This window comes from Notechis scutatus, chromosome 4, assembly GCF_049901735.1.
Source record: "Notechis scutatus isolate UNSWTSFEM ecotype Mainland chromosome 4, rNotScu1.2, whole genome shotgun sequence".
In the NCBI taxonomy this organism is placed as follows: domain Eukaryota; kingdom Metazoa; phylum Chordata; class Lepidosauria; order Squamata; family Elapidae; genus Notechis; species Notechis scutatus.
In genome coordinates this window covers 137,785,705-137,807,049 of record NC_142012.1, presented here as the reverse complement: position 1 = coordinate 137,807,049, position 21,345 = coordinate 137,785,705, and the positions used below count along the sequence as shown (strand labels likewise).

The 21,345-nt window shown below is 39.1% G+C and overlaps 1 long non-coding RNA gene across 1 annotated transcript in view; it reads right to left on the bottom strand.

Moving 5' to 3' along the window:
• Window positions 1-20,857, bottom strand: part of LOC148130931 (uncharacterized) — an 84,321-nt gene extending 63,464 nt beyond the window's left edge. Inside the window, exons 1-2 of the long non-coding RNA XR_015749477.1 lie at window positions 20,764-20,857; window positions 15,368-15,436 (exon numbers count right to left, since the gene is read on the bottom strand). This is a non-coding gene — a long non-coding RNA (uncharacterized LOC148130931). The remainder of the gene's footprint in view (window positions 1-15,367; window positions 15,437-20,763) is intronic.
• Between the last annotated feature and the right edge of the window lie 488 nt (window positions 20,858-21,345).

Sequence of the window (21,345 nt, the reverse complement as noted above, 5' to 3'; positions counted from 1 at the left end):
GTAGTACTTACAGATTCTATTTGTGATGTTGATATTTTTTAAAGTTACACTAAACATAGTATTGCATGTCAGCAATCTGAGCATTCAGCAATTCCAGGTTTGAGAAATATTGTTCTAAAGAGTGAGAAATCTAGGAAATAAGTAAATTATTGCCATCAGGGCTGTAGGCATGGGCTCTTCATGTAGGAAGCAATTCATCTAGATGAGGACCAAGCACATGTGGCTTTCATCTTTTGTCCTCTTTTCAGCCCATCCCCAAGGACTGATATTGTTGGAACTGCATATATGCCAGTGGTCCCCAACCTTTTTTGTACCAGGGACCAGTTTCAAGCACAAACACTTTTTCAAGGACCGGGGGGGGGGAGGGGAGAAGAATCCGAGTTTGGTGGTTTGCTTGCAGACGTTTAATTACCTGACTAGGTAACATCTGATGTTGTTACCTAGTCGGGTAATAAAATGTCTGCCAGCAAACCACCAAGTTCAGGGAGCGCCTCGGCCCTGCCTCCCTCAGCCCCATCCTTCAGGTGTCTCCCTCCCTCCCTCAGGTGTCTGCCTCGTTCCTCTCTCAGTCGCTCTCTCGCTGCTCCACCAGCCCAGGAAGAAACTGCTTCAAAGAAGCGGGGGGTGGTGGCTTTTCCTGTCACCGCAGCTCCTCCGAAGCGCCCGTTTACCCCCACCCTACCCGCCCGCACGCGGTTCAATCCACGGTGCTCCGTTCTGCCTGCCTGCCTGCCTTCTTCATTTTGGAGCAGCTTCGGCTGATAAAAAGAGGCGAATAGTTATTATTCTCAGCTGAAGCTGCTCCCAAGCAACCAAACAGGCAGGCAGGCAGAACGGGGCACTGAATTGAACCGCGCGCGGGCGGGTGGGGTGGGGGTGAACAGGTGCTTCGGAGGCGCTGCGGCGACAGGAAAAGCCACACACCCCCGGCTTCTTTGAAGCAGTTTCTTCCTGGGCTGGTGGAGCAGCGAGAGAGCGACTGAGAGAGGAACGAGGCGGGAGGAAAACGAAGCTGCTGAGCCAGAGAGCAGGACAGGCTTGGTTGCTTCCTCCCTCCCCTTCTCTCATTTGTGTCCTTGATCCCCGATCCCAGCAGCATTCACCGAAGGCGAAGAAAGCCGCCATTTTTTAAAAAAAAAAATTCTTTGCTGCCTGGTACAGAGTGCTCCACGGACCGGTACCGGTCCGCGGCCCGGTGGTTGAGGACCCCTGATATATGCCAAAGCTCCTTCTGTTCTCCAACCATGACAACTTTACATCTTGTGGACTTCAACTTCAAGCTGGCTGAGGAATTCTGAGAGTTGAAGTCCACAAATTGTAAAGTTGCCAAGGTTAAAGGACTGATGTAGAGAAATGCTGAAGTTGTTCTTCCCCACTTGTTAGGCCTGGGCCATCACAATATTTTACAGAAGTTTGAATTTTACTGAAGTAAATTTGTACCACTCTAATAGTTAGCACTTGATTTTAGTTTCAAAACTTCCATTTAAGAGATCAGGTATTGGACTTCCGGTTTGGGCTTCTTCGGCAATGGACCAAAATTGCGATTGTCTGCAGTTTTGATCCGTGCTTGCCGCTGGAGTGCCGCAAGCCACCCGAATTCAGGGCTGAAGCCACCCTGTAGAGGTGTTGAAGAAGGGGGAGCCGTCAGTGGGGTTGAGGAAAGCTGCATCTCTCCTCCTCGGCTGGCCATTACTCCCTTTCCCAAAGGCGGTTGCAGCGGTGGTCAGAAATGGCCACCTCAAAGAAGAACCCGACCAGACGAGATTGTGCAGGAGGAAGTTTAAAGGAGAAAGTTTGACTGACCGGGTTGAATAGAGAACATCTATTTAAGGTACCTGGAACCTGAATTTTAAAGACTAATACTATTCCTAAAAGGGATTTTAAGCTGCAAAAGAGAAAGGGAAAGGAAACGGAATTGGCTTTTTTTCCTCTAACATCAACAGTTTTAACTGACTTGGAACATTAAGAAAAAGAGATTTGAATAAGAAATTGATACTAATCCACTTTGACATTAATAGGCTATTTCTAGCTGAAAATAAAGTGTCAAAGGGATAAAGATTCTTGGATAATTTAAAAACTTTCTTTAAAAAAAAAAAGAAAGCAGCGGAGGGAAAAAGGAAAAAAGAGGGTGGAATCTGGAAAATAGAGGAGACCACCTGGAACTTAAAAAAAATGATAGTGGAATTTTAACAAGGCTTACAAAAGATACATTGTAGCTGAAACTTTGTTACAAGAGAACAAAGCCCCTGGAAAGAGAAATGAGAAAAGAAGCAAGAAACAGTTTTGGATTATTGGATGATTCCTGGTACTTTGGATGGAGGATCCTAATGAAATAAAATAAAATCAATTGGGGGTTGTTTAATTTTTTTTTAAATGGCATCACTCCTTGAAGAGTTAAAAATGAGACTTAAAGAACAAAAAGAAGAAGCACAAGATGGAAGAGGATCTTTTGGCTTTGTATTTCAATTTTTAGAAATGGAGATCTTGAACTATGAAAAACAACAAGAAACGCTTGCAGAACAAGAAGGGCGGGACAACGAAGAAGCCATCTTCAATGACCAAGCAATTTTAAGCGGGGTAAAAAAGGGAAAAGGGGGAAAGGGAGTTAAAAACTGAAGTACTGAAGCAACAACAACAAAAAAGAGTAATTTGAAAAGTAATCATAATATCAGGAAGAAGCAGAAGGGAGGATCACAGAAGGGAGAATCGGATAGAAAAGGGAATAAAAAGGGGAGGGAGAAGAAAAGAGTGAAGAGGAAAAGGAAAAGAAGCTACAAAATACAGAAACAAGATATAGAGGTACAGGAAAAATGTACAAGAATTAAAAGTATAAACCTATTTAAAAGACACAGAGACAATGGTTAAAATTTAACTTAAGGAGAGGATTCTGCAAAGGTGCATGGGATAGCATTGTTATATAATATGTTAGATGATTAAAGTGATAGAAAAAATTTCTATTGATGTGTAGTGGAATATTTGTTTGTAAAGAGAATAAGGCTCTCAATGATTTAAAAAGAATGTTTAAAAAAACTGAAAAGAAACATGGAAGATTTTTATCAGTTGATAAGATGAACTTGAATAAGAATAATAATTTTATTGACTACTGTTAATAACTATTGTTTGGGTTTTTATTTAAAGACAGTAATAAAATATGAAATATAGATGATTAAAGTGAAAGACAACTGATATTACTAGGTAATGTTTATTAAAAGAAATAGAAATGTAAAAGATTGTTATTAATATTAATGGCAGCACTGTGCTTGAATAGAATAATTATTCCATTTACTATTGTTATACATATATACACAGATATATATACATATATACTTTTTTCTTTTAAGAATTTAGTGTGTATTTTAAGGGAATGGACCAAGCAGAATTTGAATGAAAATAGGTATGTGTTATAAAATAGAGGTTAGAAAATGGATGTTATAACTGTAAAGATGTAACTTAAATTTTTAAATAAGATTTGAAAAAAGATACAAAGGTGTTACACTCCAGTCTAGTAATTACAGGGGACAATTTGTTTTATGAGAAAAGATAATATGAAATTGTAAACAGGACAGATGAAAGTATAAAAACATTGATTAGAAAGATTTTAAAAATTAGAAAAAGATATGTAGTTGAATTAAGAAAAAAATGAGATAATTTAAAATAAGGCTATAGGAAGTAAAGAAAGGAAAAAGCTATTGAAAAAAATGTGAAAATAGTTATAAGATATGGATTAGAATGTATAAGATAAATATGTATTGAGTTTATGTCTGAATGGAGAAGTGATAACCTGGGGCCATGCTGTTCTCAAAAAAAGATATTTTATTTGTATTTTTATGTTTTGTGAAAACTTAAATAAAACTTTTATTTAAAAAAAAGAGATCAGGTATTAATTAGTAAACTTTAATGAAGCATTCATTACTTTTAACCTGAGTTCAATTTTAAAAAAGGAATATGGCAAACTATTTATAATCTTGCCCAAATTTACAGCTCAGTCTAGACCAGTGGTGGCTAACCTTTTTGGGCTCCCATGCTGAAAATTGCACTCGCGCTCGTGTGCCAGCACCCAAAAGGCAATGCATGCAGGCCTCCCTCATGCCCCCTGCACATACGCAAGCAACCCCCCCCGCACCCCGCGCATCTCTGTGCATGCACATGTGATCCCCTCCACATGCCATATGTCTCTGCACATGCGTGTGAGACCCCCGTGCACCCACAGGTCTCTGTGCATGCGCACGCGTGTCTCCTGCCCACCCCTGCCCCCGTGCATGCATGCCAGATACCCGACAATCAGCTGGTGGGTGGGCGGCGGGCATGCATGCGCAGTGTGGCTCTTCTGGGTGACCTCTCATGTGCCGGCAAAAGTGGCTCTGCATGCCATTTCCGGCACGTGTGCCATAGGTTCGCCATCACGGGTCAAGACTCTAGAAGAAGAAGCAGGTCTCTCTGGCTACAAAGAGAAGACAGTATATTACAACATATAACATTCTTACTCCATAAGGGCACAATGGTTTGAGACCAAGCTGTATTTAGATTTTGAATGTTGTGCAGTTCAATGACATAGAAGTAAGCAAGGGTAAAATTAGTATTGATTTAATCTCTGTCAGCTCAAAATTCCTCCTCAGTAGCAGCACCCATATTTTAGAGAGGGTCATATATGGCCCTGGAACTGCAGATGGCAAATCCTTTCACCGTTCCATACGTAATATTTCATTTAGCAGCCTAATGAGGGATATCCCTTTGGGAATGCAAAGAATCATTAAAATGCCTATCCAGATTACATTTCCTAGTTATAGCTGTGGAGCAGATGTGAGGAGACAAAAAAGAGTAACATTTAATTCTAAAATGATGGGTATTAATTAAATGGATTTCAGTTGACAAAATTGTATGAGTCTGCTGGAACTGTTATTCTGTAATAACCTGATCAGTGCCCTTGCTCTCAACACATTGTCTGGCCAATTATGAGGGATGGAGGGAGATTCCAATTTCTTCAATTAATACAACAACAAATCTACAACTCCCTGCATCTTAAATGAGAATACTGCAATCCAGTACGGTATCACACCTTCTCTTACTTGAGATCCTCCAGGGGTGTTTGGATTTTAATAACTGAAAATTGCCTTGTCCAATCTTTTTTTCTGAGATGAATTGGAATTCAAGTTATGGGAGCTTATATTTGTTTAACTGCTATCACCAGATTTCAATAACCAGATAAAACTGCCTCAAATCAATTACTTAAATGTTGGGATTGCTGGGAGCTTGGGTGATGGAAATATGTCCTTCCTTTTCCTGGAGATATTGCAACCCAAACATTGGTAAATTCATCTTTATTTTAAATAGGACATGAGGCACTTGATGAAATCTTATAGGCACATGATGGAATCTTATAGACACCTATAGCCATACATCAAAGAAGAGAGTAGACTCACCAAATATTATATTTTGAAACTGAAACCACGTAGAAAAATTGGAAGTACCCTTATATTATTATAACCAAATAATAACTTCCAAGCAGCCAGTCTGGAATCAAAGACAGCTTGAACACCCAGGACATAGTTTTACAACCCATTCTCCATGCTAAACAAGCTTTCACTAAACAAGCCTAAAGTAACCCCCATTTGGTGTAGTGGTTAAAGTGTCAGACTAGTAACTGGGAGGCTATGAGTTCTAGTCCTTTCCCTCGGCACAAAGACATCTGGGTGACTTTGGGTCAGTCCTTCCCAGCTCTAGGAAGAAGGCAATAGAATTTATCACTTGTAAAAAATCTTCCCAAGAAAAACCACAAGGATTAGTCTAGACAGTTTCCAGGAATCAACACAGAAGGCACAAAAACAAAACAAAATTCTTCTCTTAAAACAAACAAACATGGGTAGGTTTTCACCATAATTTAGAACTCCATCCAATCTGGATCAAGAAGTTAATGGGTCAGAAAAAACAATGGGGTTTTTAAAGGCTCACTCCTGAAGAGTTAAAAATGAGACTTAAAGAACAAAAAGAAGAAGCACAAGATGGAAGAGGATCTTTTGGCTTTGTATCACCCCCTCCTTAGAAATGGAGATCTTGAACTATGAAAATGTAACAAGAAACGCTGGCAGAACAAGAAGGGCGGGACAACGAAGAAGCCATCTTCAATGACCAATTTTTAAGCGGGTAAAAAGTGGAAAGGGGGAAAGGGAGTTAAAACGAAGCACTGAAGCAACAACAACAAAAAGAGTAATTTGAAAGTAATCATAATATCAGGAAGAAGCAGAAGGGGAGGATCACAGAAGGAGAATCGGATAGAAAAGGAACATAAAAGGGAGGGAGAAGAAAAGAGTGAAGAGGAAAAGGAAAAGAGCACAAATACAGAAACAAGATATAGAGGTACAGGAAAAATGTACAAGAATTAAAAGTATAAACTCAGTTTTAAAAGACACAGAGACAATGGTTAAATTAACTTAAGGAGAGGTTCTGCAAAGGTGCATGGGATAGCATTGTTATAAATAGTTAGATGATTAAAGGATAGAAAAATTTTGATGTAGTGGAATATTTGTTTGTAAAGAATAAGGCTCTAATGATTTAAAAGAATGTTTAAAAAACTGAAAAGAAACATGGAAGATTTTTATCAGTTGATAAGATGAACTTGAATAAGAATAATAATTTTATTGACTACTGTTAATAACTATTGTTTGGTTTTATTTAAAGACAGTAATAAAAATTTGAAATATAGATGATTAAAGTGAAGACAACTGATATTACTAGGCAATGTTTATTAAAAAGAAATAGAAATGTAAAAAGATTGTTATTATATTAAGGCAGCACTGTGTGAATAGAATAATTATTCCATTTACTATTGTACATATATACACAGATATATATACATATATACTTTCTTTTTTCTTTTAAGAATTTAGTGTGTATTTTAAGGGAATGGACCAAAGCAGAATTTGAATGAAAATAGGTATGTGTTATAAAATAGAGGTTAGAAAATGGATGTTATAACTGTAAAGATGTAACTTAAATTTTTAAATAAGATTTGAAAAAGATACAAAGGTGTTACACTCCAGTCTAGTAATTAAGGGGACAATTTATGTTTTATGAGAAAAGATAATATGAAATTGTAAAGAAGGACAGATGAAAGTATAAAAAACATTGATTAGAAAGATTTTTTAAAATTGGGGAAAAAGATATGTAGTTGAATTAAGAAAAATGAGATACTTTGTAAATAAGGCTATAGGAGAAAGAAAGCAAAAAGCTATTGAAAAAAAATGTGAAAATAGTTATAAGATATGGATTAGAATGTATAAAGATAAACATGCATTGAGTTTATGTCTGAATGGAGAAGTGATAACCTGGGGCCATGCTGTTCTCAAAAAAAAAAAGATATTTTATTTGTATTTTTATGTTTTGTGAAAACTTAAATAAAACTTTTATTTAAAAAAAGAGATCAGGTATTAATTAGTAAACTTTAATGAAGCATTCATTACTTTAACCTGAGTTCAATTTTAAAAAGGAATATGGCAAACTATTTATAATCTTGCCCAAATTTACAGCTCAGTCTAGACCAGTGGTGGCTAACTCCTTTTTGGGCTCCCATGCTGAAAATTGCACTCCACGCCGTGTGCCAGCACCCAAAAGGCAATGCATGCAGGCCTCCCTCATGCCCCCTGCACATACCAGCAGCAACCCCCGCACCCCGCGCATCTCTGTGCATGCACATGTGATCCCCCTCCACATGCCATATGTCTCAGCATTATGCGCTAGTGAGTACCCCTGCACCCACAGGTCTCTGTGCATACGACGCGTGTCTCTCCTGCCCACCCCTGCCCTCCGCATGCATGCCAGATACCCGACAATCAGCTGGCACATGGGTGGGCGCGTGGCACATGCGCAGTGTGTGGCTCTTCTGGGTGACCTCTCATGTGCCGCAAGTGGCTCTGCATGCCATTTCTCGCACATGTGCCATAGGTTCGCCATCACGGGTCAAGACTCTAGAAGAAGAAGCAGGTCTCTCTGGCTACAAAAGAAGACAGTATATTACAACATATAACATTCTTACTCCATAAGGGCACAAATGGTTTGAGACCAAGCTGTATTTAGATTTTGAGTGTTGTGCAGTTCAATGACATAGAAGTAAGGCAAGGGTAAAAATTAGAATTGATTTAATCTTCTGTCAGGCTCAAAATTCCTCCTCAGTAGCAGCACCCATATTTTAGAGAGGGTCATATATGGCCCTGGAACTGCAGATGGCAAATCCTTTCACCGTTCCATACGTAATATTTCATTTAGCAGCCTAATGAGGGATATCCCTTTGGGAATGCAAAGAATCATTAAAATGCCTATCCAGATTACATTTCCTAGTTATAGCTGTGGAGCAGATGTGAGGAGACAAAAGAAGAGTAAATATTTAATTCTAAAATGATGGGTATTAATTAAATGGATTTCAAAGTGCTGACAAAATTGTATGAGTCTGCTGGAACTGTTATTCTGTAATAACCTGATCAGTGCCCTTGCTCTCAACACATTGTCTGGCCAATTAGAGGGATGGAGGAGATTCCAATTCTTCAATTAATACAACAACAAATCTACAACTCCTCTGCATCTTAAATGAGAATATTGCAATCCAGTACGGTATCACACCTTCTCTTACTTGAGATCCTCCAGGGGTGTTTGAATTTAATAACTGAAAATTGCCTGTCCAATCTTTTTTCTGAGATGAATTGAATTCAAGTTATGGGAGCTTTCATATTTGTTTAACTGCTATCACCAGATTTCAATAACCAGATAAAAACTGCCTCAAATCAATTACTTAAATGTTGGGATTGCTGGGAGCTTGGGTGATGGAAATATGTCCTTCCTTTTCCTGGAGATATTGCAACCCAAATCATTGGTAAATTCATCTTTATTTTAAATAGGACATGAGGCACTTGATGAAATCTTTATAGGCACATGATGGAATCTTATATAGACACCTATAGCCATACATCAAAGAAGAGAGTAGACTCACCAAATATTATATTTTGAAACTGAAACCACGTAGAAAAATTGAAGTACCCTTATATTATTATAACCAAATAATAACTTCCAAGCAGCCAGTCTCGAATCAAAGACAGCTTGAACACCCAGCGACATAGTTTTACAACCCATTCTCCATGCTAAACAAGCTTTCACTAAACAATGCCCAAAGTAACTCCCATTTGGTGTAGTGGTTAAAGTGTCAGACTAGTAACTGGGAGGCTATGAGTTCTAGTCCTTTCCCTCGGCACAAAGACATCTGGGTGACTTTGGGTCAGTCCTTCCCAGCCCTAGGAAGAAGGCAATAAAATTTATCACTTGTAAAAAATCTTCCCAAGAAAAACCACAAGGATTAGTCTAGACAGTTTCCAGGAATCAACACAGAAGGCACAAAAACAAAACAAAATTCTTCTCTTAAAACAAACAAACATGGGTAGGTTTTCACCATAATTTAGAACTCCATCCAATCTGGATCAAGAAGTTAATGAATGAGTGAGTGAGTGAGTGAATGAATGAATGAATGAATGAAGTCTTTATTTCTAGTTAAATAAAAAATTCCTGAGGAAATGCATAGAGTTGTAATTATGTACTTACCAGTAAGGGCTAAGTGCTTTAATTGCATGGGCAGCCTTCTGGTAATAAAGAATTGCTTGATCCACCCAAATGGGGATAGAGGTGGGTGAAGGGAAGTCAAGTCCCATGATGGTTGGACAAACTGAGCTGCAAACACTCACTCAAGGAACAATTTTCTGTATCTCATTACTGCCATTACTGTCATTAATGTTGATTTTTACATAATACAATAATATTTATCCCTGCCCCATCAAAAATGTTGAGAACAATACAAAACAGCTGTCCAACCATTTCCCCAGTTAATGCAGGTCTTCCAGATTCATAAGGTGGAGCTTATGGAGTTTACATGGAGCTTCAAATTATAAAAACATTCAACTTTCTAAGTACATATGTTTTCAAGAATTCTAATCCAACTGAAAAAAAGAAGACAACCCACCAACTCACCTTGTATCATCAGTATATTCCTTTCTATGTACTTTGCTTGCCATCCCATTAAAATTTGCTTTCAATCTCCTAATGGACAAATCCACAGTTTAAAATCCCCTGTGAAGAGGAACTAATGAATTTCAGAGGCCTAGAATTCTGCAGATAAACAGCTATGAAGTTTAAACTAATTGTCTTTCCAATTAACAGAAAAAATGCTTCATTTGCATTGATTTGAAAAAAATATTTCCATTATCTACCTACAGCAGTTTTTGTTTCTTATTCCTTTTAAATATTCCTTTAGTCTTATTTTCAACAGGATTTCTATATATTGGGACAGGTGACAGTATTGACAGGAATTTGCAAAGCAGTTCTGCCTCCCTTTCGTTGAAATTATTTCTTGTATATATTTCCAAAGAAATTCAGATTTAAACATATTTATTTGAAATTGTTCACAATTGCTAGTGATGGCTCTCAGCTAACAGATCCAGCAGTGACTACGTCATCAAAACATAGAACAAAACGAGTTTGCTAACCCTGTCTCCGGTTTTCCCCATACCTCCTCCAACTCAAAGGCAGAGGTTCTCTCTATTCTTGGGAAAGGGGGGGGGGGGGGGGGGGGGGGGGGGGGGGCGGGGGGGGGGGGGGGGGGGGGGGGGGGCGGGGGGGGAAAGTCATGGAATCAATTATTAACCAATCCATCATCCTTCACTTAGAGACAAATAACCTACTCTCCAATAAACAATTTGGTTTCAGAAAAAAACTATCCTGTAATCTGCAACTCTTACACTGCAAAAACATATGGACGACACAAACTCGACCAGGGCAAAGCAATAGACGCAATCTACATAGACTTCTGTAAAGCCTTTGATTCAGTGGTACACGACAAACTACTCCTAAAAATAAAATCCTATGGTATCTCTGGACAACTGAATAACTGGATAGAAGCATTCCTGTCAAACAGACAACAAATGGTCAAAATCGGAGCGTACTATCAAATCCAGTACCTGTCAATAGTGGTGTTCCCCAAGGCAGTGTTCTAGGACCAACTCTCTTCATACTCTACATAAACGACCTCTGTGATCATATTAAGAGCAATTGCATTCTCTTCGCTGATGATGTAAAGCTGTTCAATACCACAGACAATACTGCTACCCTACAAAAGATCTTGACTATGTATCAGAGTGGTCAAACAAATGGCAACTTCAAATCTCAACAAATAAATGCTCTGTCTTACATATTGGCAAAAAAATCAGAAAATAAAATACAAGCTGAATAGTCAAGATCTTGTTGATGACTCAAGCTCTGTAAAGGACCTTGGAATACTCACCTCTAATGATCTAAGTGCTAGAGCCCACTGCAACTACATAGCCAAAAAGGCATTAAGAGTTGTTAACCTAATCCTACGTAGCTTTTTCTCTGGTAATATCACACTACTAACCAGAGCATACAAAACATTTGCTAGACCAATACCGAATACAGTTCATCAGTCTGGAACCCACACTACGTATCTGATATTAGCACAATTGAGAAAGTCCAGAAATATTTCACAAGAAGAGTTCTCCACTCCTCTACTCGTTGTAGAATACCTTATGCCACCAGACTTGAAATTCTAGAACTTGAAAACCTTGAATTACGCCGTCTTGGTCTGACTTAAGCATGGTATATATAAAATCATACATTGCAATGTCCTACCTGTCAATGAATACTTCAGCTTCAACCATAACAACACAAGAGCACACAATAGATACAAACTCAAAGTAAACCGCACCAAACTTGATTGCAGGAAATACGACTTCAGCAATAGAGTGGTCAATGTCTGGAATACTCTACCCGACTCTGTAGTTTCTTCCCCAAACCCCAAAAACTTTAACCTTAGACTGTCTACTATTGACCTCACCCCTTTCCTAAGAGGTCTGTAGGGGGCGTGCATAAGCGCACCAACGTGCCTACCGTCCCTGTCCTATTGTTTCTCTTATTCTTTTATTTTTCTTATATGTACCCATTTCATGTATTCACAACTATGTATACATTTATACTTATTATCTTGTAAACAATTGGCAAATCAAATAAATAAATAAATATAAATAAATAAATAAATAGTGTGTCTCTCTCCCTTTGCAGCAACCTACAAGTGTTTCACCACCCCAATCTGTTCCAAAGAATAGGGAGAACCTTTGCGTTTGAGTCTCATTCTGCTGGCAGATCTCTTTCAGCCCTAGAAGATAGTTCCTGCCTTCTTTATGTGTTGTTTTGTCTACTTCTATTTTGTCAATGGAAAGAAATAATGGCAGTTGGAATGGGGGAGGGAATTAGATCATCACTTGTTAGAAGCCTAGATATACATGGTCACAGTGGCCAATGAGAGAACAACGAAAGCAATATTCTACTTGTGCTTTTCTATCAACTTGGAAGTATTATGAAAACAGTAATAACTTGTGACTATTGATAATGTTATCATTCTTGGATCAATTCCATGGATTATCTTTAAGCCATTGTACTGTTTAGTGGCTATCATCAATCCCATTTAGAGTACCTCCTTTTGCCTCTCTTGAATCTCCTTTGAATTACCAAATTATCCAAAAGCTACTATTAGAGGAATAATACTATGATTTTCTTCTACCAGAAGAAAATCTTCTTACTTTCCATATATCTCACTCATTCTTTTATATGCCTTTCACTAAAGAAAATAGTTCCAAATACTGCAATTTCTCTTCAGGTAATAGCTCCAATTTTCTGATCATCTCGATTGCCCTTTTCCTGCTCTATGTGTTTTCTAAATTTCCACAAACATAAAAGGGCAAGCATGGTGTAGTTTGTACAAGGGCAAAACACTTTTATTTTTCAAAAATAAAAGGGTTTCATAATAAACAGAAAATGGGCATAAAAAGAACTGTTTTGCAGCTGCCACCCAGTAATCAACATTCTCTTTGAGCTACTACCAAATCTTTCCTCCATCAATGTATGAGGGCTATCCACAAAATAGATTACGTTTTCGTCTGTAGCAAGAAGGAGTGGAGCTAGCATGGCCATCTGTGCGTCCGCCGCTCAGTCTGCATCTAGTTGTGCTAGTGGGAGGTTCGTATCATTGCCTGTTATTTCACAGCAAATGTATGAAATGTGTGCTGCAATTGAAAATCCCGCGAGTTGTGAGGTGCAATCAGTGATAAGGTTTTTGTTGGCAAAAACCCATAAACCGACTGAAATTTTTCGGCAACTGTGTGAAGTGTACGGGGACAACATCATCACTGAAGGTGGAGTGCGCCAATGGTGCATTAAGTTTACAAATGGCTGAACTAACGTTCATGATGAACAGCAGAGTGGACATCCGAGCATTGTGACTGATGAACTGGTCGCGAAAGTCGATGACAAGATTCGTGAAAACCGCCGTTTCACAATAACAGAACTTTTGCTTAGTTTTCCACAAATTTCACGCAGTTTGTTGCATGAAATTGTTACACAAAAGCTAGGCTACCACCATTTTTGTGCAAGATGGGTGCCAAAAATCCTGACAGAAAACCACAAGAGTCAGCGTATGGCCGCATCATTGACATTTCTGTACTCTTACGACAAAGATGGAGATTAATTTCTTGATCGAATCGTAACTGGAGACGAGACTTGGGTCAAACATGTGAACAGCGAGAGCAAATTGCAGTCTATGCAGTGGGGGCACACAAATTCCCCCAAAAAACCAAGAAAATGTTTGCAAACGTTCTCTGCAAGGAAGATTATGGTGACTGTTTTTTAGGATAGGCAAGGTGTGCTTCTTATCGATTTTCTGGAACATGGTGCAACAATAAACTCTGTGAGGTATTGTGAAATGTTGCAAAAACTAAGAAAAGCAATTCAGAACAAGCGTAAGGAAAGTTAAGCTCAAAAATTTTGTTTTTGCATGACAATGCTCGACCACATACAGCAAATCACACTCGAGAAGTCCTGAATGCTTTCAAGTGGGAGATTTTTCCTCATCCGCCCTACAGCCCCGATCTTGCACCAAGCGACTACCACTTGTTTCCGAGGATGAAGACCTGGCTTGGAACACAGTGCTTTGACGACGACGCGGAACTGCAGGCGGGCGTGACTGACTGGCTCAAATCTCAGGCGGCTGAATTTTATGACAATGGAATTACAAAGCTTGTTCACCGCTATGATAAGTGCCTCAATTTGTTCGGTGAATATGTTGAAAAGTAGTATTTAAGTGTCACTTTCAAGTGTATATAATAAAATTTTTTTCCTACACTTTGTTTTTTTTCTATCGCAAAACGTAATCTATTTTGTGGATAGCCCTCGTATATGTGAAGTTCTTGTTTCTTCTGTCCACCTTTTTCAACTGGATGTGCTATTTTAATGGCCACTGACCTCATTTGAAATATATTTTTCATGGTTTTCATATATTTTTCTTTTTTTCTCCAGGCTGAATAATTTAGTGCTTCTCTGCAAATCTGGCTCCTCCAACTAACAGGATTTATAAACAGATTTAAAAGCACCAATCCTAATGCTGAAATTCCAAGCATAGGTTCTCAAAATAAAATTTAAAAAACTTTGATTTTAAGGATAGATCAAGTCTACAAACAAATATACAAACTCTAGACTATTCTCAATTCTGGGATTTACACAGAGCAACTACAGGACAGTTCTACATTGGAAGCATGCTTCCAATTTATTATTATAGAATTGTTTAATTCATTTAGATTTGTACTTTGCATTTGTTTTTTAAAATTCTTTCATTTTATGTATCTCCTAAATGTATATTGATTCTTCACAGTAGATCCAGAAATACTGTAGAAATACTTGATTTGATTTGACTAAAATGAGTTAAAATGAACTTCCAGTTATCTCATGCTATGATCAATTATTTTTCTATGATTTCTACACTAGGCTTTCTAGCTTAAACAAGTCTTCTGTACAATATGCATCTCATAGAAATCATGGGATACTACTAGATAAAGAAACAAGGATTGCCAATTTTCAGTGGGGTTTCTAAGAGTCTTAAAGAGTAGCCATATGAAATCAACTATTTCAGAAAGTCAAGCTGTAAGTGACAAAAACATGAATTCTGGTTTGATCTTTTATCCTTAATGGATAAAACATCCTTAACAGTTGCCAAATCTCCTTATTTATTTTTCTAACCTTGTTTCAAAAGAGATCATCTAGAACAAAACATCTGGATAAATCTGAACCAACTTTTTTTATTTTTAAACTAGCTGAAAGTGAAATGTATTATTATAGCTGGGTGATTATCATTTTTGCTACAAAAAACAATTCCTGCAGTGAGTGTGTTTCCATACACCATAGGATGACATTGATGTCAACCTGAAGAAAATTTATATTTATACATGCAATTTAAAGAAGTTCTTGTTTCCACAAAGTCTTTTTCTCAACCAACCTTTACTAATGGGTACCCCACAACCAGCTGGTTCTATTCTCAGGGCTATTCATCTTCTTTATAAATGACCTAGGGAGGTAGAGTGGAAGGGAAGTTTATCAAATTTAAAAATGAAACTAATCTTATAACTAGTACCTCAAAGCACAGATTCGGAAACTCAGTAATACTATCATCTTTCAAAATGATAAAACTGGACAACAAACCTCCCACCAATAAAAATGTTTCATTGGTAAGTAATGAATTAATTACTTTTAATAATTAACTTTATTTCTCTCCATTTAATAACATCATTGGAAATAATCAAACATAACAACACAACCCCAATAAATGTTAATATGTTTTTAATGTGAAGGATGAGCTGGCTTATCCTAATTTCCTAATTCTGAAATCTGGGTTTCATTTTGAAGACAGCTTCTTTCATTCACCAAAACCAGGGGGAAAGAGACAGAGTGTCTCTAGGTTTTCAGTTGGATTCTCTTAAATTGCTCTTAAAATAATGTTCTTTTCAGGCTGAAAGTCAATTTTCTCGTTCTATACTCTTTCTTTCCCTAAGCATAGACACACTGAGACAACAATAATAGTTTAATCCCTTTCCCTTCCATTTTCTTGCAATTTCCTTCTTTCCCTCTGTTGTATTTCCCTCTAGATCAAGGCCCATGGGCTGGATGCGGCCTGTGATGTAGTCGGATACAACCTGTGAGGGTGTCCTGGAAAATGTAAGGGGCCGGCCTGCATCTATCCAATGCAAAGAAGAAACATGCCAGCCATTTGGGGAGTGGTATCAAGTTGGCCATGCCAGTTGGTCACACCCACCCAGTCACCCACCCACCCCTGGCCCCCCAAGGTCAACCACAGCCCCGATGTGGCCTTCAATGAAATTGAGTTTGACAGCCCTATTCTCAAAGGTGATGGTCAGCTTTACATTGAAATTGTGGACTCTTCACGCTTTATTTGAAAGGCAAGTGAAATGTTTGCCTTTCAAAAAGCAAAAGCAAAAACAACAACAACAATCAGAGTCAAGCTTTATACAGGGTTCTGGTCCTGAATCTCATTGCTTGGCATTTAGCATATTTTTGCATCAACCTGCTAAATCTGGTCAGAAAGTATGCATAGAGAAGGCATTCTGGGGACCCTAATATTCAGTGATCCAATGATATTTGAGATCCACAGTTTATATATGTTGTTGTAAAGGACAAATTGAAATTAAAGGTAATGTTGAATATTGAACCAAATGAAATTACAGCTGTGGAAAGTGTAAGTAAGATCTGGCATCTGGATAAGAATCTTAACAACTAGTATAGAGTTGGAGAAGTTTGACTTGTAGGAAGAATCTAGGAGTATTGGTAGAATAGCACTGAATTTTCTTACGATGAATATACTATTACCGTATTTGCCGGCGTATAAGACGACTTTTCTCCCCTGAAAAACATGCCTCCAACTAGGGGGGTCATCTTATACGCCGGCAAATACATTGTTGTCACTCGGTGCAAGAGCGACGGGGGCGGAGCTCCGCAACTTGCGAAGCCCCTTCAAGCCCAGCCGGAGTCTCTCTTTTGGCAAGTCTCGGGGTAGGAAGAGATAGCTGGAATTACCCTCCACACCACCCACCCACCCACCCACACACACACACACACACAGAGAGAGGGAGAGTTGGCAGCTGTCCATCCCCCACCCGTGGAGTCCCAATGGCGCGCACGCGGGAGCTGCTTAAGGGAGGAGGCCTTTCACTTTCCCCCAGGGGAGGGAGGGGGCAGGCGCGTCACTCACTTGCAGGCAGCAGCGCAGCCTCTCCTTTCCCACCCACCCACTTCGCTCGTGCGAGCGGACCGGCAGGCTCCAGGCTTTGCCCCCATCCCTCACCTCCTTCCACCCCCCTCCACCCCCCCAGTGGCAGAAACTTCACCGCACGTGGGGACGAGTGGAGGGGGTGGGAGAGCAGCGACGCCGCTCAAAGCTGAGAAAGCGCCATCCTTGCTTTTGCGCTTCGGGAAGAGTTCGTGTTTTTTGTTTTTTTGTTTTTCTCCCAGGAATGGGATGCTGCTCGTGCGATTTTCTTTGGGAAGTTTTCTCTTCCCGGTTTCAGCCTTTGCTCCGAATCCCCCCCCCCCACCACCCCCAGATTCACTTCTGGAAAGGATGCTTGTGTAACTCTTTTCCTAAGTGTTGCTGGGGTGGAGGGGGGGCAGTGTGCAGCGTGAGCGAGAGGCTCCTTTCCTTTCTCCCTGAGCGCAAAACCGTCTGCCTTCTTCTTTCTTGGACAGACCGAGCAAGGCTAATAAGATGATAATAAGATAATAAGCTAAGATCCTAAGCGCGTTGTGGAAACAGATCTGGATCTCGTTGGAGAAAGGTAGCAAATGAATGAACTGGACAAGTTTCGGGGTAGGAACTCGACGCTTTCTGGAAAGTTAGTGAGCAGGAAAATAGACATCCTTTCCGCTTTCTCCCAGTGTGGGTATCTCATTATCCCTCCCTGTAAGAAGTAACAACCACAAAGCCAAGGGAAAAAAGGACCAGTTTCTTGTGCCTGATCAGTGGCGGCCTTTCGCACTCAGAACTCTCTCCTTTGCGCTCGTCCACAGTCCAGCGACCGAGACTCCCCGCGTGGAAATAAGGAGGCCTTCTCTCTCCCCCCAGCCCCCAACGGTGAGCTGCACATGCTCCAGACTGCTCCGGCCAGCTCGCCATCCGAGTGCAGCCAGAACGATGCGCAGGAAAAAGCCACAGTAGGAAGTAAAGATTTCTCCCCCCCACCAACCCTCTCTCTCTGAAATAATTAATGTCGCAATCAGTGTGGTGCACCCTTGGAGACAAATTGGTTGGGGAGGTGGAAAGATATTAAGAAACAACTCGACTGGGCATATAAGACGAGCCCCACGACTTTTTTGCCCTGAAAAACATGCCTCCAAGTGGGGGGGGTCGTCTTATACGGCGAGTATATAACAAACTCTATATTTTGAGTGGAAATGTTGGGGGCTCGTCTTATATACCCAGTCGTCTTATACGCCGGCAAATACGGTAAGTACTAAAATAGTCTTTCTTAAAGAAAAGTGTGTTATTAAAGATTTTTAAACAGAGGTCAGGTGGCTATAGTCATGGCAAATAAAGTCATTAAGATCAAGAATGGGATTAAATTACTTATATCATCCCCTGTATTCTGTGATTTTATCACTTCTGTTGATATGATAGCAATCAAATCAAAACAGTTTAGGTTCTTTTCAACAGCTTTCTTGTTGGTTCTTGTAGCAAAATATATATATGTCATTCTTTGAAAATGAGTAGAGAGAAAAAGTAAGCTTTTTAGTTTCTGGAGTTCTTCAGGTGAAACCATGGAAGGATAATAGTTAAAAAAAAAAAGGCTTGTGCACAGCAAAACAAATTCCTGGGCATTCTCTGAAATTTTTTGTACATCGCAAGGCAATACCTATGCAGAGGCCTTTTCTGATTAAGCTGGAAGTTAAGCTTTGTGGTGCCTCTGTCTCACTGAGGCAAATTGCAGCCACCTCATGCATCTCAATAAAATTTGCAAATTATATTTGAAGATCATAAACACACTATTAAAACCAATAATGACAGAAAAAAACAGTGCATGAAGGAAAGCCCTAAAAACAGTTTTGGAAATAAAAGAAAAATAAAGAAAGTTAGCACCAAAAAGACCAAGAAGTACTTCATAGCTGAAATAAGGCTGTCTTCTTGGTAGCCACCTGCCTTATCTCAATAGGCAGTGCTATAACCAGGGGTGGGATTCTATCAGTTCGCACCTATTCGCTGGAACCGGTTGTTAATATTCTAAGCAGTTTGGAGAACCAGTTGTTAGAAGAAATTACTGGCCTAATCCTGTAAGGAAGACAGGAAGGAAACATTCTGGTCTTGCTTATAGAAACTGCTTCTCCGTTATTACTTTCTTGGCATGACTAGACTTCCTGTCTCTGGAACTTCTCTGGAGTTTTTTTTCCTCCTTTGTTGGTACTTTGCTTGTGTGGAGTGACCATTCAAAGTTACAATGGCACTGAAAAAAGTGACCTATGACCATTTTTCACACTTATGACTGTTGTAACATCCCCACAGTCATGAGGGGCCAGGCGAGGAGATGAGTGCCTTGATGTGAGTGATATTGAGTTGGCCACGCCCAGCCAATAACATGACCACCAAGCCACTCCCACTACCTAAGCCACGCCCACAGAACCGGTTGTTGAAAATTTTGAATCCCACCCCTGGCTATAACCCCTGGCTATAATGAAGAGGCAAACCTTCAGTCTCAGATATGTGATAAGAGAGGACACTCTCCTTCAGGTAATCTGGGTCCAATCCGCAATTATACCAAGATTTTACCAGGTGTTCCTACTGAGCCTGAAAATTGATTGGAATCTGTGTAAAGGGAAAAATACTACAGTAGAATAATTTGATTCTTGTAGTGATCCTTAACTTAGATCCATTTAGGTACTATGTTTTGGCTAGCCAATATTTCAGGGCCGTTTCCAAACATGAATCACTTCTTTGTTCCTGCCCCCCCAAATAGAATAAAAGGAGTAATTCAGAAATTCTATTTAAGAACTATTTAAGAGCCTACCAATTATGAAGCACCAAAACAGAAACAAAAGATAAGGCCCTTAAACAGGAAATTAAATTAATATTGGAAATGATTGTTGCTGGTTTGGGATTTTTTGAAGCATTACAAGTTTCAGGATGCATTGGGGGGGGGCATGTTTAGGGATCAATGGCATTGTAGGATGCATTTCTTCTTTAATGTAGGAGGCTAATAAAATATGATAAACTACCCTATATACAATTGCTTCATTTCCCTATGTATGGAGGTCAGATTATATGTTTGTAAGAAAGACTGGAAACCCAGAACTACCTAGAACTGATACAGTCTACAGTAGAGTTTCTTATTAGGATTTGTTTCACCCAACATATTAAATTGTGGTTTGTTAAACATGAATTACTGATTAATTCATATTTTCTGGATTTCTATACCATAATATCTCAACCACGGTTTGCAAACAACAAAGCTGAGTTTGAAACTTATTGCATCAAAAGCAAACAAATCACAATGTGACATAATGGTGATTTATAAAACTAACCTTTGTGCCACTCCTTTGTATATTCACAACACATCAAAAAACATGTGTATATCCTAATAAAGCAAATAAATTATACAAGCCTGAAGACATTCCATTCTTATTTTAAGGCATTCTCCTGAACACAATTATCTAGTATTCATACAAGATAATATGAAACAACATTATGAAGTAGACCTAAATTTTATAATTAGTTAGTCTGTATTCCTGGCAAAAAAGCAAAGATCAAGTTTTCACATTTCAAATACCTCCACTCTAGACAAAAATAACCCAGAGTATGAATTGGTCCAGCAAAACAGATTATCTGTTCCTCACCTGCTTTAAATATTACTCTTTTCAGGCATATTTAGGTAATAACACGCTGAAGAAATGATGAAATAGAATGCTGGACAAAGACCAAGACATATCAAAAGGATTAGCTTAGAGAAAGAACTGACAGATGGTTGATTACAGAGAGGAGGTTTATTGGAATCAGGATTATTCATAAGACTGCAGCATAATCTCATCGACTCATGGTTGATTTAGCCTTCCATCCTTCCAAGGTGGGTAAAATGAGGACCCAGATTGTTGGGGACAATATGCTGACTCTCTATAGTTTAGAGAGGACTATAAAGCACTGTGAAGCGGCATATAAGTATAAGTGCTATTGCTATTGATATAATCAGATTTATTGAAGCCCATACAAAAGAATCTAGTCAACTAATGAACAGCACTAAATTGTCACTAGATAAGGGTCAACAGAATTCAAGGAGGGCTAGACTTGGATCTCTTGTGAAAATACAAGGAACCTGAGATGTTGTGTTTTACTTGACCCTTCCCAGCTCTGCCTTCTCTTCTTCTACATTTATTTTTTTAAACAAGGAAAGCAAAGGAGCTGCAACCTTTTAACACGTATAT